Consider the following 11193-nt stretch of genomic DNA (forward strand, 5'->3'; position numbering starts at 1 on the left):
TGAAGTCCATTTTGAGGGTTTCTTTTATATTATTATTAAATTCTTTTATTGGTACATTGTAGGTATACAACACAATTACATTTCTCATTGGGAATTGTACCTTTACCTAATGCATCTTGCTTCTTATTTTTTCCCTATTCCTAGCCCTCCCTTCACACCCTCCACCCTTCCCTATTTACAAAGACTTTGTTTCCATTTTTTCCATTTCTCATCATTTTTCCTTTCCCTTCTTTCCTTTCCCTTGCCCCTCCCACTACCCCTACCCCTTTGGACCTTTTCTTCCCATTTTACATTATCGATTATTCATTCTAATCATTGGTACATTTTAGGTATACAATACAATGACATTCATCATTGGAAATTTGCACCTTTGCATAGTCTCTCTTGGTTCTTATTTTTCACCCTTGCCCAGCCCTCCCTTCAAACCCTCTATTCCTCCCTATTTACAAAGATTTTGTTCCTATTTTTCCATTTTCTCATATTAATCCCATTCCCTTCTATCCTTTCCCCTAGCCCTCCCACTTCCTTCCCCTTTGCCCCTTTTCTTCCTATTTCACATGACCTATTATACATTTAGTCCTTATTTACACTTTCAGTTTCTCACACCAGAGAAACTATTCGGAATTTATTCATGTGTGTCCTATTTATTTCACTTAAGAGTATCATGTCAATGTGCATCCACTTAGCTATAAATGTCTCTAATTTCTCATTTTTTATGGCTGAGTAGTACTCCATTTTATAAAAAAAACCCACATTTTCTTTATCCAGTCTCCAGTTGATGGGCATTTGGGCTGTTTCCAAGTTTTAGCTATTACAAACTGTGCTGCTATGAACATGGGTGCACATATATCACTGTGGTATGATTCTTTTAATTCTTTGAGGAAGATCCCCAGCAGTGGAATAGCAGGGTCAAATGGGACTTCCAGTCCTAGTTCTTTGAGGTATCTCCATACTGATTTCCACAGCGCTTGCACCAGTCTACACTCCCACCAGCAGTGGAGCAGGGTTCCTCTTTCCCCACAGCCCCGCCAGCATTTCTTATTGGTTGATTTCATGATACCAGCCATTCTTTCTGGAGTGAAGTGGAATCTCAGCATTGTTTTCATTTGCATCTCTCGAATGACCAGTGATGTTGAGCATTTTTTCATGTATTTATTTGCTATTTCTACTTCTTTGTGTGAGAAATGTCTGTTCATTTCAGATGCCCATTTTTGGATTGGGTCTTTAAATTTGGGAGGTCTGATCTTTTTAAGTTCTTTATAGATTCGAGATAGTAGGCCTTTGTCTGAGGAAGAACAGGTGAAGATTTTTTCCCACATTGTGGGTTGTCTCTTCACACTGCTGGTGGTTTCTCTTGCTGTGCAGAAGCCTTTTAAGAAGAAGAGATCCCACTTGTTGATTGTTTGTGCTAGTTCACGGGTAACTGAGGTTTTGTTCATAAAATCTTTTCCTACACCGATGTCTTCAAGGGTTCTACCTAACCTCTGTTCCAACTGGTTCAGAGTTTCTATTTTAATATTTAGATCTTTAATCCATTTTGATTTTAGTTTAGTGCATGGTGAGAGATACAGGTCTACTTTGAATCTTTGGCAAGTTGAAGCCCAATTTTTCCAGCAACATTTGTTAAAGAGGCTATCTTTCCTCCAGTGAGGGTGTTTGGCTCCTTTATCAAAGATGAGATGGCTGAGTGTGTCTGGCTTTGTTTCTGCATCTTCTAATCTGTTCCACTGGTCCTCAGGTCTGTTTCTTTGCCAGTACCATGCTGTTTTTATCACAGTAGATTTGTGGTAGAGTTGCAGGTTGTGGATTGTGATACCCCCTGGCATGTCTCTGTTACCTAGAATTGCTTTTGCTATTCTGGGTCTCTTCTTATTCCAAATGAATTTTTGGATTGTTTTCTCGAGGTCTATGAAGTATGCTGCTGGGATCTCAATTGGAATTGCATTAAATCTATACAGCAGTTTTGGAAGTATGGCCATTTTCACTACATTAATCCTTCCTACCCAGGAGCAGGGGATGTCTGTTCATTTTCTGATATCATCTTCAATCACTCTTTTCAGAGTGCCATAGTTTTCAGAGAAGAGGTCTTTGATTTCTTTCATTAGGATGATTCCTAGGTATTTCAGTTTTTTGGATGCTATTGTGAAAGGAATTATTTGCCCTATTTCTCTCTCAGTGAGTCTGTCATTGGTGTAGAGAAAAGCTATTGATTTTTGTGTGTTAACCTTGTAACCAGCTACTTGACTGAATTTGGTTATTAAGTCTAGAAGACTTTTGGTGGAGTTCTTGGGGACTTCTGTATAGAGTATCATGTCACCTGCAAATAATGACAATTTGACTTCTTCATTACCTATCTTTATTCTTTTTATTTCTTTCCCTTGTCTAATTGCCGTGGCTAATGTTTCCAAAACTATATTGAACAAGAGTGGTGATAGTGGACATCCTTGTCTTGTTCCTGATTTTAGTGTGAAGGATTTCAGTTTTTGACCATTTAGTATGATATTGGCTGTTGGTTTTTCATAGATGGCTTCTATCAGTTTGAGGTAGAGACCATCTATTCCAATTTTTTGTAGGGTTTTTATCATAAATGCATGTTGGATTTTGTCAAATGCTTTTTCTGTGTCTATGGAGATAACCATACGGTTTTTGTCCTTGGCTCTATTGATATAGTCTATTACATTAATTGATTTTCGTATATTGAACCATCCCTGCATCCCTGGGATGAATCCCACTTAATCAGGGTGTATGATCTTCTTGATGATCTTTTGCATTCTGTTTGCCATTATTTTGTTAAGGATTTTTGCATCTATGTTCATTAGTGAGATTGGCCTATAGTTCTCTTTTTCAGTTGGGTCTTTCTCTGCTTTGGGGATCAAGGTGATGCTTGCTTCCAGGAATGAATTGGGGAGTATTGCTTCCCTTTCAATTTCATTGAAGAGTTTAAACAGTAGTGGCAGCAGTTCCTCTCTAAATGTCTTGTAGAATTCAGCAGTGAAGCCATCAGGGCCCGGGCTTTTCTTAGGTGATAAGTTTTTAATTACATTTTCAATTTCATTGGTTGATATTGGGTTGTTCAGAATTTTTAGGTCTTCTTTGTTCAACTTTGGTAATTCATATGTATCTAGGAATCTGTCCATTTCTTCTGTGTTGTCCATCTTATTGGCGTATAGGTTCTGGAAGTAGGTATTGATTTCTCTGGATTTCTGCTGGGTCTGTTGTCATTTCACCCTTTTCATTCCTAATTGCATGGATTTGGGCCTTTTCTTTCCTTTTTCTGACAAGGTTGGCTAAAGGTTTGTCAATTTTGTTGATTCTTTCGAAGAACCAACTCTTGGCTTCATTGATTTTTTGTATCATTCTCTTAGTCTCCATTGCATTGATTTCTCCTCTGATCTTTATAATTTCCTCCCTTGTATGAGCTTTGGGGTTGTCCTGCTCTTCTTTTTCTAGAAGCCTGAGATTCAGCATCAGGTTGTTTAATTGGGCTCATTCTGTTTTCCTAATATGCATATTCACTGCTATGAATTTCCCTCATAAGACTGCTTTCATTGTGTCCCATAGATTCCGATATGTTGTATTGTCATTGTCATTTACTTGAAGGAACTGTCTGATTTCTTCTTTAATTTCCTCTGTGGCCCATTGGTTATTCAGAAGTGTGTTGCTCAATTTCCACGTGTTTATGAAATTTTTTGAGTTTCTTTTGTTATGCATCTCCAATTTCATCTCACTATGGTCTGATAATATACAGGGGACAACTTCAATTCCTTTGCACTTACTTAAACAAGTTCTATTTGTAAGTATGTGGTTTATTTTGGAAAATGACCCATGTGCAGCTGAGAAGAATGTGTATTCTGATTTTGTGGGGTGGAAGACTCTGTAAACATCTATTAAGTTCATTTGTTCAAGAGTTCGATTGAGTTCTAGTATTTCATTACTTATTTTTAGTCTAGCCGATCTATCTATTTGTGACAGTGGGGTGTTGAGGTCCCCCACTACAATTGTATTAGTGCATATATGACTTTTCATGTCCGTTAGTATTTGTTTTATATAGTTGGATGCACTAGTGTTTGGTGCATAGATATTTATGATTGTCATCTCTTCCTCTTGGATTGTTCCCTTTACAAGGATGTAGTGTCCTTCTTCATCTCTCTTAATCAGTGTTGGTTTGAAATCTACTTGATCTGCAAAGAGGATAGCTACTCCTGCTTTTTTTCGGGTTCCCGTCCCATGGAGTATTGTTTTCCATCCTTTAACTTTCAGTCTATGAGTTTCCTTTTGAATTAAGTGTGTTTCTTGTATGCAGCATATTGTTGGATTTTGCTTCTTGACCCATTCTGCCAGTCTATTTCTTTTGATTGGTGAATTGAGACCATTAACGTTGATGGTTATAACTGAAATGTATTGACTTGTCATTGCCATGACTTTTTCTTTTTGTTGGGTTCTCCCCCTTTCCACTTAATTTCTTGTCATGCCAGATGGGTTCATTCTGCTTTGCTTCCTAGGGTTGTGATCCTCAATGTCTGTTCCTAGGATATTGTGTAAAATTCTTTGGAGTGCTGGTTTGGTATTCAAGAAGTTCCTAAGGTGCTCTTTGTCATGAAAGTATCTTATTTCTCCATCCATTTTGAAAGATAGTTTTGCAGGGTACATCAATCTGTGTTGGAGGCTGTTTTCTTTTAGGGCTTGGAATATGTCACTCCAAGCTCTTCTTGCCTTGATGGTTTGTGTTGAGAAGTCTGCTGTGATTCTGATGGGCTTTCCTTTGTATGTGATTTGTTTCTTTTCTCTGACTGCTTGGAGAACTTTGTTCTTTTGTTGTGTTTCTGGAATCTTAACAATTATATGCCTATGTGTAGATTTTTTTGATCAAGGCTATTTGGAGTCCTATATGCCTCACTTATGTGTATGTCAAGCTCTTTTCCCCTGCTTGGGAAGTTTTCTGCCATTATTTCTGTGAAGAGATTTCTTTATGTCATCTGCACTCTCTCCTGTTTCTTTCTTGAGCCCAATCAGTCTTATGTTAGTCTTCTTTGCATCATCTAGCAGCTGCTGGATTGATTTCTCATGTTCCCTTATAATTTTGAAGCAATTTTTCTTTTCCTGGACACTAATTGCAATCTTATCTTCTATATCTGAAATTCTGTCCTCACACTGGCTCATTCTGCTGTGTAGACTTTCAATGGAGTTTTTCATGTCCTGGAAATCTGTTTGCATCTGTTTTATGGATTCCATTTGTTTCTTATGTTGGGATTCCGTCATGTTCCTCAGCTCCTCTCTAGATTTATTAATCATGTCTTGCACTAGGGGCACGATTTCTCCTGTTATCTGAGAAATTATTTCTGATTTCATGTTTTCCAGATCCCCTTTTGTTGCCAGTTCAGTGGGTCCAGGTGGTTGAGTATCAGAGTGTTCCATCTCATTTCCCTTTGGGGTTGCTGTAGGAGATCTGGGAGTCTGGTTTTGAGACTTATTTACATGTTTTCTCATTTCGAGTTGGGGGGTGGGCGGGTGTTGGCACCTGCATGGATTACCTCCTCTGAGCTGGGAGAGGTGGGACAGGGGCCGGCAGCATTGGTAGGGATGGTGACCCAAAAGCCCTTTCCTGTGGGCTGGGAGCAGTGGGAGGGATGGTGGCCAGGAAGCCCCTTCCTCTGGACCGGGAGCAGTGGGATGGCGACTCAGAAGCCCCTACCTCTGGGCCAGGAGCAGTGGGACTCAGTACCTTGGTCTGGTGGTCTGGTGTCCTCTGCATCTTTGTAGTGTGGAACCAGGTGGCTGCCTGTCTGCAGTGGGGTGATTCGGCATGTTCCGAGTGACTCAGGACCTCGGTAGGGCGTGCACAGACCTGCCTGCCTGCAGCGGGGTGACTCGGCATCTTCCGCACAACTCAGGACCCAAAATGAGTTTAGTTTAAATGTCTTTTACTTTCTGTTATTCCTTTCTTTGTTACAATAAAAAGCTGATTCCTCTAGTTTATGGTTAAAATGTTTGAAGTATTACAAAAATATTTTACTTAGTATAACCCTAAAATTGTTTTCTTTTGGCTTATGAAAGGGGTAACTTTTGATATTAGCCTAATTCTTCCCCCCTCCCCTTAAGTTTATTGGTACATTTTAGGTATAAAATACAGTTACATTCATCATTGGGATCTTGTACCTTCATATGAGTATCTTGGTTTTTATTTTTTTCCCCTTCCCCTGCCCTCCCTTCACCCCCTCCACTCTTCCCTATTTTCAAAGACTTTGTTTCCATTTTTCCTTTTCTCATATTTTTGTTTTTCCCTTCTTTCCTTTTCCCTATCCCTCCCACTTCCCCTACCCCTTTAGACCTTTTCTTCCTATTACACAATATCAATATACATTTTTTAAATTACAATATCAAGATCTAGAAGACATTGCCACAGATTTTACAGAATTTAAAAGGATATAGAAAGCACATTACAAAAATCTGTTTTGAAATAAATTTGACAACTTCTAAGAAGTACCTTGGAAGACAAAATAATGAAACTAACTCTGGAGGAAATATAAAATCTGAATAGCACCTATTAAAGAAAGTATAGTCCTAGCTTGAAAACCTACCTATATGACAACAGGCTCTTACACATTTTAACTGATAAATTATATCAAACAATTAAAGCAGAAAAAAGAAGAAACACTTCTCCCCTCATTTTAGGAAATCAACATTGTGCTAATCCTAAAACTGGATAAAGATAATAGAAGAAAAAAATATGAACATAGATAGAAATTTGTTTAACAAAACAAACTATTAGAAGTCAGATCTGGCAGTAGGTAGAAAGTGGTTTTGTTATAGGGATGGTAGTGTTGGTTCAGCATTGGAAGTTCCACCCCCAAAAGTCATCATTTTAACAGAGGAAAGGAAAAAGTCGTATGATCCTGTCACTAGTTGGAGAAAAAGTACTGGAATAAATTCTACAGCTGTTCATGGTAAAAGCTATCAGGAGACTCAAAGTAGAACAGAACTTTCTCAACAGATCAAAGACATGTACTCCATACTTCCAGCAAAAACACCTTATATGAATGGAGAAGTTACAATGCTTTCTCCCTAAGGTGGGGAACAAGGGCAGATATGCCTACTCTTCATCTGTCCATTAAACTTTGAAACATAATAGCCCAATTCTTTTTAATGGGATCAGTAATAGACATTGTAGAGTAAAGTGATTGATGGATTTAGCCATATATGCTGCTAAAGAAATTTTCTACGGGGCTGGGGATTTAGCTCAGTGGTTTTGCCTCCTGCTGCGCAAGTGCAAGGACCCAAGTTCAATCCCTGGTATCAAAAAAAAAGAAAGAAATTGTCTACCTTTTACCCTTCACCTCTTCCACTTATGTAAGATTGACATTAGAAGAAAAGCATTTTCTTCATCAATTGTGTTTAAACCTTTCAGTAAGGTTATTTAGCTAGCTTAGTGTTTAAACTTTTTTTTAAACAAGGCCAAGGTCTACTGCTGTTTTGAGATTCTGAAATTAAATGAAAATACTTATCTTATAAATGCATTTAATGCTTTTTTTCTTGTGCAAGTTATGCATATTAGCTTGAATTCCATATGTCCCTGAGTTATTTTTATCATAAAGCCACAAATATAGTATAACAAGGCAAATTGTAATATATGTAATCCTGAACTCATGACCATGTCTCAGTTTATTTTTTTCCTTGGATTGAAATATACTGAAATTCAGTGTAACATTAAAATGCAAACTTTCCTATTTACTTGAGTAGAAAAATCACTTAACAGTGAGTCATATACTATTTTAAAATACTTTCTTTGGATATTGTAATTTTAACTGGCTGTAAATTAGGAAAGCTGGGAGTACATATGGTGTGTAGTCACAGTTTTAAGTCTTCCTATCTTCCTATGCATCATAAGTATGTCTGTAATATTTTAAGAAATCAATTAATACTACAGGAGTTTCAAACCTGTGGTGAATGTTAGTATTTACTATAAAGAGTTGGGTGGATTTATGGTTTCATTCAATAGAATTTTGCTTCTTATACTTGAGTGAAATCTGTTCCTCACATACTCCTGCAAACATCTGGGCCTGGAAATTTTTTTAAACACTACTTTTATTATGTACAATAAAATATTTCATTAGCTTGAATTGTATAGATTTTCTAAAATTCAGTGAAACCATGTTTAATTTATTTTTTAAAATAACCATTGGGCTTTGAAAGCATTGAGAAGATAATCTAAAAATTTTTTAAATGTATAATTGATATTGTGTAATAGGAAGAAAGATCTAAAGGAGGGTCTAAAGTGGGAGGGGTAGGTGAAAGGGAAAAGAAACAATATGAGAAAAGGAAAAAAATGGAAACAAAGTTTTTGCAAATAGGAAAGGGTGGAGGGGGTGAAGGGAGGGCAGGGGAATGGGGAAAAAATAAGAACCAAGATTCGTCATGTAAAGGTACAAGATCCCAATGATGAATGTAACTGTATTGTATACCTAAAATGTACCAATAAACTTAATGGAAAAAAATTAAAACACAGGACATGTAGTTCCAGAATTGGGATGTGTGTGTTTGTTTTTTACTGGGGATTGAACTCAGAGCCTTTGCACTGAGCTAGATCCCCAGACCTTTTTTCTATTTTTAGCTGGGCCCAAACATGGAATCCTCCTGCTTCAGCCTCCCAGAGTGCTGGGATTACAGAAGTGTTCCACCATGCACAGCAGAACTGGAATTCTTAATCATTCTGGTGTGCTGTTTAGGGAAGAGACCATGGACATGGAAATCAGCTAGATCTATGCTTCCAATCTCATCTCTGTGTGATATTTGTCTTGAAACATATGGCAATTTGCTTAATCTCCAAGTCTTAACTTGCTATACAGTGAAAATATGATCTCAGCAGGGTCATTGCAAAGATGCAGTGTGATACAGGTAAGAGAAGGCCAACCAACCCTTGAGTGTCTTCCTTCCCATACCGGCACTGTGGAGGTAATACAGCACCTACCACTTAGGTGGTATTCTGTGCTACATAGAATAAATGAGAAAATCTCTATTAATTTTTTTAAAAAAACACAGAGGTGGCCCCATGGATCTATGTGACTTTGACATCTGTTAATTTTTGTGACCAAATATCAAGAGTTGTATGACGTGAGGCAAGAACATTTTCTCATGTCAAACAGCAGGGCTGGCTCCGATGGCCATCAGATTATGGAAGTAAAGATAACACAACAGCATAAGCAGAGCATCCAATATCCTGCCCAGCACTCGGTAGTGATAGTAATGACCACTTCTAAAGTGCCTTCCGTGCCCTGGGAGTTGCACTAATCACTTAGCATGCACTGCTTTCCTAAGCATCATCTACTTTATAGATCTGCAAAGAAGACCAGCAAGTTTAAGAAATCTTCCCCAAATTACCAAATGACCTAATTAAATCTGGGAATTTAATCTTCTGCTGCAAAATGATTTTCTCACCTGAGAAGTTTGGTATCATGAAGAGAGTTCTCAGAACACAGTAGGTGCTCATTAAATGTTTGCTTCATAAAAGAATGATGAGTAAGCCATCCTCTCTGCTAACACTAGGACAGCTAAACAGAGAACGGGATCAAGTATCTCCAGGAGAATCAGTCTTTTATCAACAACCCCCTCCCAGAGCCCCTCACATTACATAGCATTGACTGACATAAAATATTCCAGTGGAATTTACATGGCAGATTCCATTAACATCTGAAGAAAGTTCCCCCTCTTTATCCATCATTTGTGGCGAATACATCCTAATAACCCAGCATGAGAGACTAGTGAGAGAGGAGTGCAGGATTCAAAGCCACCCTTGCCTCCTGGGTAAGAGAGATGTCAGAGGGCAGCCACAAGAAGCCTCTATAAAATTACTGAAGATTGGGGCCAGATGCTATTTGCCATCATTTTTTTAGGATTCACCCATAGCTGTCACGCACATGCTGCAATGTGCTAGTTTTTACTCCAATTACCTCCATGTGGCAGATATGGAAAGGAAGATGTTCAAAGGCCGGGTAGCCTCTTTACCTCTATCACAACAACATCTTTGCAATGACCCTACCATGTCATATTTACATGGTCATTTTGCAGCCAGGAAGGCTTAGACTTGATATAGGAAGCATGTCCCAGTGAAAGGAGTCTACAAGAGCCATCTCGGGCCAGGGCCTTAGCTCAGTGGTGCCACTGCCTGCCTCAAAACTGCAAGGTCCCAAGTTCAATCCCTGGTACCAAAAAAAAAAAAAAAAAAAAAAAAAAAGAAGAGCCATCTGCCCCTGCTTATCATCTTGGTGGAAAACCAAAGCTCAGGGTGGCAAAGTAACTTGCCCCAGCTCACCCAATATTATCTCAGACCCTGAACTGTTAGCCCAGGAATCTTACCTCACAGAATAGGATTTTCCAACAAGACTGCTCTGAAATTCCAGGTTCTCCTTTAGGAAGAAATGGAATGAAATGAGGGAAAACTCCACTGCCAAGCTAGGTAATGATGAGATCTGGTCTCTGTTAGAATTAGGTTTAAACTACAGCAAGAGACATACAGGGAAGACATCAGGAAGAACTAAGAGTGACTGTACAGAATATGCTAGAGCCAAGTAATGGCCCAATGATTCCTAGATTCTGCAGATGAAGATGTTCAAGTCACTGAGGTAAGTCTTCTACCTCCATGACAAAATAGATTTCACCAACAGGGCAGAGAAATGGGGAAAAAATAAGAACCAAGATACATCATGTAAAGTTACAAGCTCCCAATGAATGTAACTGTATTGTATACATAAAATGTACCATAAACTTAATGGAAAAAAAAGAACTTGATGTCAGAGACTTCTTCCTGAAACACCTTGATACAAAGGACCTCCTAACCACCTTCTCCCTGAAGGGACTGGTTTCCTCCTGCCTATGAGTTTTTAGGTGAAGGTTGATCGCCCCATCCACCCAATACTGACTGAATGTCTGCTGTAGTCCAGACACTAGGGCATACAGAGCTGGGGAGCCCAGGCGTGAGTTCTGTCCTCATAGGGAGACAAGACAGCACCTCCAGAGATGGGGCCAGGAGGGAGATGAAGAGGAAGAAGAAGGAGGAAGAGGAGGAGGAAGAGGAAAGAAAAAGGAGAAGGGGAAGAGAAGGAAAGGGGAGAAGAGAGGAAGGGGAGGAGAGAGGAGGGAAGGAAAATGAAGGAAAGAGGAGAGGAGACTAGCAACAGCCAAGAGACAGAGTAGACAGAA

The sequence above is a fragment of the Heterocephalus glaber genome, unplaced genomic scaffold (genome assembly GCF_053883595.1).
Source record: "Heterocephalus glaber isolate CG9 unplaced genomic scaffold, H.glaber_assembly_v1.0 deba00001781, whole genome shotgun sequence".
NCBI classification, from domain to species: domain Eukaryota; kingdom Metazoa; phylum Chordata; class Mammalia; order Rodentia; family Bathyergidae; genus Heterocephalus; species Heterocephalus glaber.